The 12,958-nt window shown below is 43.1% G+C and overlaps 1 non-coding gene and 1 pseudogene across 1 annotated transcript; both read left to right on the top strand.

Moving 5' to 3' along the window:
- Window positions 1-10,767: 10,767 nt before the first annotated feature.
- Window positions 10,768-10,931, top strand: LOC125992909 (U1 spliceosomal RNA). Its single transcript, XR_007489857.1, has one exon. It is a non-coding gene; the product is annotated as a U1 spliceosomal RNA (small nuclear RNA).
- A 1,289-nt stretch (window positions 10,932-12,220) lies between these two features.
- LOC125992921 (U5 spliceosomal RNA) lies at window positions 12,221-12,364 on the top strand (annotated as a pseudogene).
- Window positions 12,365-12,958: the final 594 nt, after the last annotated feature.

The following is a 12,958-nucleotide window of genomic DNA, read 5'->3' as shown; positions in this document are numbered from 1 at the left end:
GTAGGAGCCCCCCTTCCTGTTGGAAGCAGGGGCAAAAGCACGGTCCATCCGTCCGGCACACCTCCCAGCGTCCAGCCCAGGGTTCTGACGAGCAAAGCGGCGGCGTCGGCCATAGTGGACCGTGGTCCAACCTTGCTACATGGCTGGAATTCGCCTTTGTTATATATGTAATACACTTGTTTTTATCAAACAAAATTGTTTTTAATATGGTTGTTTTTAATGAAGTAGTTTTTAATAAAATTTCTTTTGTTAGATTTTGTTTGGCCAATATATAATGTATGTGTGCCTTGACAACGTTTCGGCCGCTAGGGCCTTCCTCAGGTCTGGCACACAAACAAACAAAAAATAAAATCGATGCTGAAATCTACTGTTTGTAATTGCTGCTGAGTTGTTTTCTCTTTGTTCTCTCTCCACGCACTGAGTGTCTTTTGCGCTGCGCGTCCTTTTATAGTCTCTGTTTGGTTAGAGTTTCTAATTTCAAATTTTAGTTTTTGTTTCTGACTTTTTCTTTTTTGGAAATAAAATTGGTTTTAGCCTCAATGAATGTGTTCCAATTACGATTTGATATTGTGAATTATGATTTTGAATATTTTATTGTTTTGTTTTTTGTTTTGTTTTTTATTTTTGTTTTTTATTTTTTTGTTTCTCATTTTTCTTACTACAGGTATGTGGATTATTCAGGTAAGTTTTTACGTATATATTTTTTTGATTTTTGTCTTATCTAATTTTTTAGGTGGGCGTGGTCCGGGGACCAGAGGCGTGGTACCAATTTGAGGTAAGTATCCAAGGTAGGTATCTAAGGTAGGTATCTAAGGTAAGTGAGTCCGAATTGATTTTAATAAATTTGTCCTAATTGTGTTAATTGAGCCTGCTTTGAACACTCTGGACTCTGAAACCAGTGATCCCAGCTCAAGTCTCGGTTGGACCTCAAACCTTTGGTCACATACGGTCTGTCATGTAACATGGGAGTAGAGATGGTGCAAATGGTAGAATATGGATTGTTCACAGGAATAAATTGGCAGAGCTGAAATTCCAAATTTGTCCAAAAGATGGCGCCAGACCAAAACGTGAGACCAAAAGAGGAGCCAATAAGCTAAACATGGTAAAATAGAAATAAAAGAGTAGCACGGTGTCAGAGTGTGAGTCACGCATGGAAGCACAAATGTGATTTTTATTTTTGATTTCTTTGCTTGGCTAAAAAAGTATTCTGTAACCGCTTCAAGCAATATTATTTGTCAATTCGATCAAGAGACCCGTCACTATGAGAATAGTGGCGTGACATAAATTGTTTGGAGAAGCACAAATGTGATTTTTATTTTTGATTTCTTTGCTTGGCTAAAAATGTATTCTGTAACCGCTTTAAGCAATATTATTTGTCAATTCGATCAAGAGACCCGCCACTATGAGAATAGTGGCGTGACATAAATTGTTTAGAAAAGTAGGTCAAGGGTTTGGATTTTTATTTCAGAGTTAATTGAAGCGTAACTTTAAAAAGTTATTTTCATGTAACAGAAAGAGAAGAAAAGGGGAAGTGAAAGGTTTTACCACTAGCTGTGCATTTGGTGGAAAGTACTGTGTGGTCAGGGCGGAAACAGCTGCTGAAGGCCACAGATAACCAAGCGTGGGGAAACTGGCCAGTTCCCTCTATGGGCGTGGGAAAACTGCCCAGTTCCCTCTATAGGCGTGAGAAAGCTGGCCAGTCCCTTCTATAGGCGTGGGAAAACTGGGCAGTCTTACCCTATAGGGAAAGTACAGGAGAAAAGAAAGGGGAGGGGGGGGACGGAGAGGTCTATAAAAGGTCCTGCAGGAGCAGCTTCAGGGCTTTTTCCCCCCAAAAGAGCGCTCATACGTGAAGAGGCCCGGAGGAGTTTCAAGATTTTTTTTCCAAAAGTCCCAAAGATCTTTGTGTGAGACGCAGGATCGCTGGACTGAAATTAACTTGGATTTACTCCCAAAAATTGGACTGGACAACTTTATAGGAGAAATAGGTGAAGATGACCGTTTTTATGTATTTTAGCGAGAGGGGGGAATAGTCATCGGGCCGCCGGCTTCCTCGTGGCCAGCCTGTTTCTCTAATTTGGATTTTAGAAGCAAGATCGAACTGATCACTCGACTTTGCTTCCACCAAAAATAGCACGCAGCTGGTATTTACCTCTTCCCTTTTTTATGAACTGTGTTTTGCAATCGAATTGTTCTGGGATTGAATGATTTTATTAACACGTTCACTGATACAGTGAGTGAAATTGTTCAGTTTCTGGAGTAATTGAGATTTGTAATTCTATTCCATGTTTCTACAATAAATGTGTTTTGTATATTACTTACTTCGTTGTGCGCGGATTTGTACTGAATATGCAACCGAAGGCTCAGGCCCGCTTCCCCTTTTTGACGGGCCGCGTAAAAAGGAACTCCGAACAAGTTAGAGACTTAAATAACTTCCGTAGTTATCTGAGCCACGAGTGAATTTCGATCCGTTCGAAAGTTGTTTCGTCTGAATAAATTAAAGGAAGTGTTTAAATCAGGGGCGGCTCGGTGGCGCACTGGGTAGCACGTCCGCCTCACAGTTAGGAGGGTGCGGGTTCGATTCCACCTCCGGCCCTCCCTGTGTGGAGTTTGCATGTTCTCCCCGGGCCCGCGTGGGTTTTCTCCGGGCACTCCAGTTTCCTCCCACATTCCAAAAACATGCTTGGTAGGCCGATTGAAGACTCCAAATTGTCCCTAGGTGTGAGTGTGAGTGCGATTGGTTGTCTGTCTCTGTGTGCCCTGCGATTGGCTGGCAACCAGTTCAGGGTGTCCCCCGCCTACTGCCCGATGACGGCTGGGATAGGCTCCAGCACGCCCGCGACCCCCGTGGGGACTAAGCGGTTCAGAAAATGGATGGATGGATGGATGTTTAAATCAGATTATTGGTTTTGTGTAGAACGGAAAGTTATTTAACTATTTGAAAGGCTCAGGCCCGCTTCCCCTTTTTTGACGGGCCGCGTAAAAAGTAACTCCGAGCAAGTTAGAGGATTAAATAACTTTCGTAAATATTTAACGGAAGAGTGGATTTCGTTAAAAGTAAATTCGGTTGAAAATTCATTTTTTTTAAAATAACATAACGACGACGGTTAAAATAAATCATTGGAGTTGGTGGAGGATAAAAGTATTTTAACTGTCCGTCGGGCGCGGCCCAGTTCCTAAATTTGTCGGGCCGCGTCAAAAGTTAAATGGGACACGATCAGAAAATAGACTTGCCTTCCAAATTAATTATTGGGTAAATCTAAATAGAGCACGACGTTTTTATTCGGTTTAAGAAAGTCGCTATTTTTTTTAAAGCAATCAAGTGGGGTGAAGAACTCCGACGGTTAAGTGCTAGATCTACGTATAGGAAGTTAGAATTAATGATATAAAGTGCATTAATTTTCTTCTTAAATGCTATTATTGTCACACTTTTATTAATTCGATTCTCTTTCGAATGAAAAAGTTGGTCGGTTCGCTGCATGAGCGACCAAGTGGTACGGACCCATATCAACATTTACTTCGGCAAAACTAGTGCTTGGGTGCGCTATACAAACAAATCCCTGAGGTCTTAACAAAGACATCTAAAAAATATCCGTAACAAAATAAGAACTTCAAACACTAACGGGGAGCCATCAATACGATACGGTCACTTCGAAGTCTTGCCTCGAATTGAGTTACTCGGCTCGAGCTTCGGGTGACTTGAGAGGGATTGGCGTCGTACAGAAATTAGATTGATTCCGGTGGAGTTTGTTAGAGATTTGCTCACTCCAACTTATTTTGCAAGAACCACACGGGAGACAAGCAAGTTCTTTTAGACACCTGCAGGTGGAGAGATCACTCGCTACAGGAATGAAATCTAAAAGTCTCCTTCCTGCAAGGGCATATTTATTAGGAGGAACAGAGTGGGGGTGAGAGTGGACAGGTTTGGTGTACCCCCGGCCTCTGATAAGATCAGAGCAGGGGGTGTTTTACACTGTTGTGGGAAACAGAACAACTTTGATTGCTTCCCCTGCAGCTGGTCAATCAAGCAGAGGAAGCAACCACTTCATCTTACTCTGCATTGTGAGGGCAAGACAAGATTGATTTAATCATTATAGTTTACATTCCAACATAATCCTACGATAAAGATAACCTGGAAAACCCTAACATCTCCCTCCTGTTTTATCATATGATTATGTCACCCCAAACAACAAAGACAAGTAAGAAAAAACATATATATATATGTATAATGAAGAAAGAAGAATAGTAAAAATAAAAACAACAAACAATGATAGCAACACTTTCCAGTGAAGATGAGGCATTACCTCAATACCCCAGATCAAACTTATTGTGTAAGCGAAAAACCTGCTGGCCAGATGTTATTAGCAGGAAAATTCTTACACGGCCCCTGTGCCACAGGCGACCAGAATGCTATCAATAAAAAATGAAAATAAAAACACAGAAACAGTACATCATTGTATCCATCACCTGCGAAGCATTTTCGATGGTTAAATCATCAAGTTTCTGTAAAACATGCCCAACAGAGCAGCATCTACGCAATCCACGTGTCATTATCGTCATCACATCCGTCATCTCTAAGAAGTTGTATATGAACTTGGGCTACAGTAGAGGACACAAACTTCGACACAGCAGACTTCAAACATGGGATAACGCAGGTCGTAAACGAGCACAACACCACCAGCACAACAAGCACAGAAGACAGCAATTTCAACAGCAGTTGCCACCAGTTGCCAGAGAATAGCCATGAAAAGAAATCAAACTGATGTGGGACCTTGTCTTTAGACATGGCCTGCTGTAAGTTCTTCAGCGAATTCATGGCGTCGTTTATGTGGGTGTCATTTTCTCCTGGTATGTATGTGCAACAGGAAGTCCCAATGATGTGGCACACACCACCTTGTGCTGCCGTCAACAAGTCCAGAACCATCCTGTTTTGCAAGACCTTCAGTCTAATAGCCTGAATCTCTCTATTTTGTCCATCGTTGACTTGCAGCGAGAGATTCACAAAGGATTGAAAACGATAGTTCAGTGTCTCGATGAAGAGCGATAGTTTCCCAACCCCAATCTGAGGGAAGAGCGCAAGGACAACTTTGTCTCTGGCAGACCACACTTTATGGTCCTCTGGAACGTTCGCACCCCAGACAGGGTCATGAGGGTCAAAGATTGCAACTGCTCTGCGTCGACGTCCAGATGAGTTGTGTGCTCCTGTCAGCAGATGATGTCGTATCCTGTAGGTGTGGTCTGTCACCCACACTGGTGCACACACTCCTGTCCAGTTGGCGGGCAGCATCGGATAAACCTTGTGACCACAAAGCCACCAGCCATTCTGTATGAAGTATGTTCCGTTCGATGGTGTAGCCATGTTGGTTGGAGAGCCCTCACCACCTGAAATGGCTCTCTTATCTTGACACTCATCGGTGATGTCCAAAGCTCCCATCCAGTTTCCTCCTGGAGGGCAGTCGTCGTTAATGCAGACGTGGGTCTTGTTACCTTGGATGTAACGTGTAATTCACTCCAGCTGGTCTCTCTGTGTAGGCCACTTGTGGTATTGTCCGTCCTTTAACAGTCACATTGAGATTTGTCCAGAACAGCTGATCACAGGCACCGTCAGCAAGTCCAGGGCGGTAAGGGTCGGCATCTTTGACTGTGACGGCACGGTGTTGATATCCAACTCCTCCCATGGATGCCATACATTTTGCTTCAGTGACATTCATTGCTCTGGCCTCCAAGCGAACTTGCGTGGAGGAAGGGGGGAGTTTCGAACACACATAGCACGCCTCCCGTGTGTGAGCTCTCACAGTGAACCTGACATACCGGTACCAAGTGTTGGTTTCGTATGGGTTTCTGGGGTCCCATGACCAGTCTTCAAAGTTCTCATCATGTGACCATCGTTTACCACGGGCAACATTGTCATTTGGTCTGTTCAGATGAGTCAATAGACCATAGCACGCTCCAACCACAACGCAGCAGAGGATCCATCTGGCATATGGAGCCCCGTTGCTACTAGGATGGCAGAGACACCGGGACATCCCCTCGCCTAGCGGAGTGGGGATCGATGAATTCTTCACCAACATTGAGACGCCTCACCCTAAACGATGGGGCCCCTTTGTAGTCAGCCTTCCCCACCACTCCGAATTAGGGGTCCAGCACTCTCTGCAACTTGCAGTGGCTGTGGTGAATCCAGCTGGGCCGTTGAGAAATTTTTACCGCCGTGGGAGTAGCAAGCAAAACTTGGAACGGTCCCTCCCACCGCGGGCTGGCCCAGTTCTTTCTTTTGATGACCTTGATGTAGACCCAGTCTCCTGGATTGATGGGGTTGTCGACCTGTGAGGAGGAAAGATCAGGCGGCAGTAAATTTGTCTTTGACACAGTTTGAGCGTCCTGATCATGTAATCTGCCAAGGACTGCTCTTCATCTGTTGTTTGCAACTCTCGTAGTTCTTATCGTTCTTATGTTCCTGTTAGCCTGCAATTGTCCAAATCAAAAATGTTTTCTTTTGACTGTCTTTCTTTTGAACCTCTAAATCTCTCGTGTTGCTAACCTATCTACACCAGAATAAAAAAAATACCACAGTATAACACCAAATGTATTCGAAAATTCATTGTCATAAAGTGTTGTATTATTACTATCTTCCACTATCTGTCCTACTCACTCCCTCCTTTTGAGGCTTGGCAACGCCCATACCTCACACCTTGACAATCTTTTTGGGAGAATGCGTTCTTTACTACATATGATTCCATCATCATTTAATTTGACTTTCTGTCCAAAACGCTTCTCAATTTCCCAGTTCACACATCTTCTACATGTGTTACTGGTTCTCCAGTTTTTTTTTCTGTAGTTAATTATCAATCCAAAAGCTACGTGTTTCTTTCTAACATTCAACCTGCTCAAAATCACTCTTTCATCAAAGTCGCTCTACTAATTTTCCATAGTAGTCGCCAACGACTTCAACCATTCAACCTGTAATTTCTTTTCATTCAGTCTATCATTCATCAATGTTCATTTGCATCTCACACACAGTCTCCAAAAAGGAGTCTTTCTATCACATTGGTCCCAATTCATCTAAGCTCACCACACAACATTCATATATCATTTTCAACTCAGGTTTCCTGGTAGAACAATCCACCAATTCAAAAAAAATTAACTAAAACAAACAATTGGCAAATTAATCTGAATTTTTTCTTTGTTTTTAAATTTGAAGAACTCAATCTCTCAGATTTAGCTTGCATTTAGAATTTTGTATAATCTTATAACACAACCAATCAATTATTCCTATTAAATCTAGCATTGCAAAATCTTAAATTCACAATTTAGCTTCTTCCAATTCCTGAAAGCATGTTCTGTCATTTTTATTTTCTTCGAATTTCTCATGTGGGCTCGACACTTAACATGCACTAGTGTGGATTAGTTTCTGCTTGCAAACAGATTTCTCTCTTTTTCCTCTCATTTTTATCTTTCAAAATAATTTCTGTTCTGCGGTGCAAATTGGATAGACCACAGTCTAGCAATTTTTTTTTTATACTAAAACTTTAGCCAATGTTCATCATTTTAACATATACACACACACATGCAGAGCTCTCGCACGCAAAAGGTAGTTCCCAGCACCAATGATTCGTCACAGGCTGGCCATTTCCTGTGGTCGATCATGAGCTGGTCCCTCCCATGCACACGAGGACAGCACATTCTTATTTTATTTATTTATCTTCTAGAAGCAAGTTGCATTTCTTTACCACTTGATTTCCCAACTTCCTTTCTACTCCATACTTTTTCTTCCACTTCGGCATATATTGCATACAATTAAGAAATCTACTCGCCATGTACTTCTCATCTCCGTCAAGAGGTAGAGATTTACCGTTTTTATTTCCCATCTTAATTCTAGTAATTTTAGGTTTTACAATCTCTTTGTCTCAAAAAATATTATTATTATTATTATTACTATTATTACTTATTTATTTCTTTGAGGATCCTCAATGCAGGTTTAAATTGACCTTTCAACAAATTACTAGCCTGTATTATTGCCGTGGATCAATGCTAGAACTGCTATTTAGTCAATTTATCCTACCAGCCACACTCTCAATTACACAAACTCCAGCGCTTTGTATTTTTCTCATGGCTCGGACAAACCAAAGCCGTATCTCATAGCTCGGACAAACCAAAGCCGAATCTCATAGCTCGGACAAACCAAAGCCGAATCTCATAGCTCGGACAAACCAAAGCCGAATCTTATAGCTCGGTCAAACCAAAGCCGTATCTTATAGCTCGGACAAACCAAAGCCGTATCTCATAGCTCGGACAAACCAAAGCCGAATCTCACGTGCACCTGTGTTTTTTTTTTTTTTTATACGCGTTTCACAACAACACAATCACACAACTTCAGGCCTTTAACTTACTTGTCCCCTGGTTCGTTGCACTGCCGGGTCCCGTCAATCCACCTCTGTCAGACGAAGGCAGACCTAAGATGCTGGCCCAGCGAAGAATTTCCTTCCCAGGTCTTTCTTTACCAGGTCCGGCTAATGGACGCTGGCCCGTCGACGGTGTACAGCGCGTCGTCCTCCGTCAGCCAGATGATGGGTATGAGGGATCCCGGGTTTCGGCACCAAAACGTTAGAGATTTGCTCACTCCAACTTATTTTGCAAGAACCACACGGGAGACAAGCAAGTTCTTTTAGACACCTGCAGGTGGAGAGATCACTCGCTACAGGAATGAAATCTAAAAGTCTCCTTCCTGCAAGGGCATATTTATTAGGAGGAACAGAGTGGGGGTGAGAGTGGACAGGTTTGGTGTACCCCCGGCCTCTGATAAGATCAGAGCAGGGGGTGTTTTACACTGTTGTGGGAAACAGAACAACTTTGATTGCTTCCCCTGCAGCTGGTCAATCAAGCAGAGGAAGCAACCACTTCATCTTACTCTGCATTGTGAGGGCAAGACAAGATTGATTTAATCATTATAGTTTACATTCCAACACAATCCTACGATAAAGATAACCTGGAAAACCCTAACAGAGTTAATTTAACTCGGGTGGTTAGATTACGGACGCATCTCCGAACCCGGCTAAAACAAACCCGTTACCGGGAAGCCGGGGGCACCTTAATGCAAGAGGTGCGTTTGACAGGTCATATGCAAAAGTTTCATTCATATGTAAAATAAATTTCAAGATTTTCCTTTATAAATCATTGGCTGTTCAGATCAGCAATATCAGTTAAACATATCATATAGCGGACAGAGACAAAGATAATTGAAAAGTGAAATGAAGTTCATGGGAGTTACAGATTTGTCAAGAAGAATGGTCCAATATACCTTCAACCAGAATCCACACTCTCATTGGAAGCTTTAGGAAGTATCTCGAGCAGTGGTTCTTAACCTTGTTGGCGGTACCAAACCCCACCAGTTTCATATCAAAGTCAAAGTCAAAGTCAGCTTTATTGTCAATTTCTCCACATGCCAAAGACACACAAAGAAACCGAAATTTCGTTCCCCCCTATCCCACGGTGACAAGACATGGCCCACAACAGACAAACAAGTGAACAAGTATAACAAAAGCGTGCTGAATAAATAATGAATAAATAACAACAAATAAATAAATAAAAAAGAGGAGCAAAAAAAAAAAAAAAGGAGCAAGTGCGCGTACAGCAGACATTCCAGAAAATAGCGCAACAGTGCCGCACGCTACGCAGAAGGGGGTAGCGAGTTCAGGGCCCTAACAGCCTGGAGTAAGAAGCTGTTGGCGAGTCTGGTGGTGCGGGAGCGCAGGCAGAACGTCAAACAAAGAGTGAGCCGGGTGACTCACATCTCTCGCAATCGAGGTTGCCTTGCGGGTGAGATGGGAGGTGTAAATGTCCTTCAGGGAGGGGAGCGAAGCACCAATAATCTTACCAGCCGTATTCACTATGCGCTGCAGGGCCTTCAAGTTCTGTTCAGTGCAGTTACCACCCCAGATAGCGATGCAACTGGTGAGGACGCTCTCAATGGTGCCACGGTAGAATGTAGACACGACTGCCTGAGGAGCACATGCACGCCTGAGCAAGTACAGGCGGCGCTGAGCTTTCTTTTCCAGTGACGAGGTGTTTGCGGACCAGGAGAGGTTCTCACTGATGTGCACCCCCAGGAACTTGGTGCAGCTCACCCTCTCCACCACAGCACCGTCGATGATCAGCGGCAGGCGGTGCTGAGCTTTCTTTTCCAGTGACGAGGTGTTTGCGGACCAGGAGAGGTCCTCACTGAACATGCCTGGAAGTCGATGCCGGTGCTTGGGGCCGTGTGGCGGTGAACTATTTATGTTATAGTTATTTGATATATTTGTCATTTTCAAAACTTGTTCAGAAAAAAAATATATTATTCAGTGGTAATGTTGGACGTTTTCAATAAATACAAATTCATACAGTTTTAGGGTTCTCAGGTTAAAAGAGGCAATGCATGATAGGCATGTTTTTGCCGATATATTATTTTTACTTTATTTTTTATGGTTTGTTATGGTTGCTGCCATCACCACTAGATGGCGACGAAGACAAAGGAGGTGAACAAAGGCGTGGGGGTAGGGGCAATGAAGGGTAGAAAAAGAAGCAAAGCATGGTGATAGTGTCTCTTAATCTATGTTTTACTTAATTTATAATGCTTTGGTTTTGTAATGACCAAAGGTACTTTTTAAACAGTTCTACGAATCCTGTTTCATCCACTGAGTGTGTATGTGTGCCACACGTTTTTAGCAATTAATCCCGTGACTGAAGATGGTGTGTGCGGTAAAGACGTCGGCCCGGCAACTTGTACAGTTCATACCTACCTAGAAGGGGAGACACCATGATCAAGAAGGTGGTTCACCCAAAGTGAGGCTCAGCCATTGCACTCTGGTTGTGCTGACCTCTGCAAATTCCCCTACTGTGGGAATCTCAACTGCATTATTTCTGGTAGTGGGGGACTGTGTTCGCGCTCTCCTCTGGTCTTTCTGATGAAAACAAAAATTAAGCGCAGTAGTACGCACATGGAGTTGAAGTCTGCGATGCTGTGACACACTGAACGCTTTTGATTATGTAATTAACTGTACTCTGGAACTGTGTGTCAGGGTTTTCCAGATTATCCTTATCGTATGATTATGTTGGAATGCAGCCTGTAATAAATAACGTAGCTAGATTAGCTTTATGCTTATGTTGGAATGCAACCTGTGATAAATAACCTAGCTTGTCCCATCCTACACAAAGTCGTAAAACACCCTTTGCTATGTTTTGACTAGTGGTCAAGGGCTTTCTCTATTCAGTCCACTCTTACCCCCACCCTGTTTCTCTTAATAAAAATGCTCTTGCAGGAGCCGTGAGTCAGACCTCCATTCGAGCATCGCTGTACGCACAGCGACAAATGGACTCTCCACCTGCAGGTGTCTAAAAGGACTTACTCGTCTCCCGTGTGGTTCTTGCAAAATAAGTTGGAGTGAGCGAATCTCTAACACTGTGCATTTGCTCGCTAAACTGTATTCACCAAATTAGTAAATGCAAAATAATATGTAATTACCACGTTCCTGACTCGTCATATGATATGAACGTGTCAAAACCTTTTTGTCGGCTGTAGGTCTGTCTTTTTAAGAATTCGCCGGATTGTTTTTCCTCATACATCACAAGTATGGATTTCTAGAGAACAACTTTTACTTTCTAAAGTAAAATGACAGAAATATTTTCAAATGTCAAATATCAAACGCCACCAACGCAGTGGAGGTGAATTACACTCCAAACCATGCCAGCAACGTCAAAAGCCTCAATTATTTGCGACACAAGCGAGACATAGAGCATTTCTGAAGTTTGAAAAACCATTTGAGAAATTACGATCGTATTTTGTTTCCTGATTTGTGTTGAATAAAGTTATGAAATTACAAATTTTCAAATAAAACACAGGGATGGGATCATTTCCCGTTCTCTCAGACCAAAAGTACACGTACCAAGACATACAACTGTTTTTACCTTCAATAATCAAAATAGACGCCCAATATAATTGAAAGAACGAGCACCGTCAGTGTTCGATCAGATACCTACAATCCTGTGCGCCAACAATGTTTAAAGTAAGTGAGACATTAATGAACACAAAATACTCGTTTAAACATTCTATTTTGCTTGAGTCCTTGTAAGTATAGTAAATCCATCAACTTCTATTGTTTGTATGTTGCTGCAATTTGAGTGCGAGACCGCCTGTGAATTTAGTGAGACCAGCAGTGGGATGGCCCGTTTTGACTCAGATTTTCAGATACTCGTTCCTCTTCAGATCGAATAAATCTTTCGCCTTTTACTAAAGATTTCTGTGGAGAGGAACAATAAGAGTATATCATTTCCGTGGAGAGGAACAATAAGAGTATATCTCAATTTGTTGATGCTCTGTGAAAGCAGAGCGTTCTTTCTCTTTTTGCAACGGATAGCCGCCTATATCATACTCCGTGCAACAATCATACGTTCGCATAATTCATACCGGCACATATGTGAACATGTTCACATAAACAGAGAAATTATGCCGAGAATTATGGAGACAGCTTCCTGGACCTAGTCTACTCGGCGCAAAAGGGAGCTTTCAAAGCCACCCCCCTCCCCCATCTGGGGCTTTCTGACCATCTCACCGTTTTGCTTTTGCCCGCATACAGACAATTGGTAAAGGCATCCAGGCCGGTTCGGAGGCGGGTTCGGGTGTGGCCTGAGGGTGCCTCCAATGCACTTCGTGACTGCTTCGACACCACTGACTGGGACTTGTTTAAGCAGGCAGCCACCTACAACGATTGGACGGACATAGAGGAGTATACTGACTCTGTTACCTCTTACATCACGAAGTGCATCGATGATGTGACTTGCTCGAAATCCGTTGTCACTCGCGCGAACTGGAAGCCGTGGCTGACGGGGGCTGTCCTCAGACTGTTGAGGGCCAGGGACAAGGCTTTCAGAGCGGGGGACGAGGCTGGCTTGAGGACAGCGAGGGCCGACCTGTCCCGAGGCATCA

The sequence above is a fragment of the Syngnathus scovelli genome, unplaced genomic scaffold (genome assembly GCF_024217435.2).
Source record: "Syngnathus scovelli strain Florida unplaced genomic scaffold, RoL_Ssco_1.2 HiC_scaffold_24, whole genome shotgun sequence".
Classification (NCBI taxonomy): Eukaryota; Metazoa; Chordata; class Actinopteri; order Syngnathiformes; family Syngnathidae; genus Syngnathus; species Syngnathus scovelli.
Note: the sequence above shows the minus strand (reverse complement) of the source record. Positions and strands in the feature narration are given on the sequence as shown.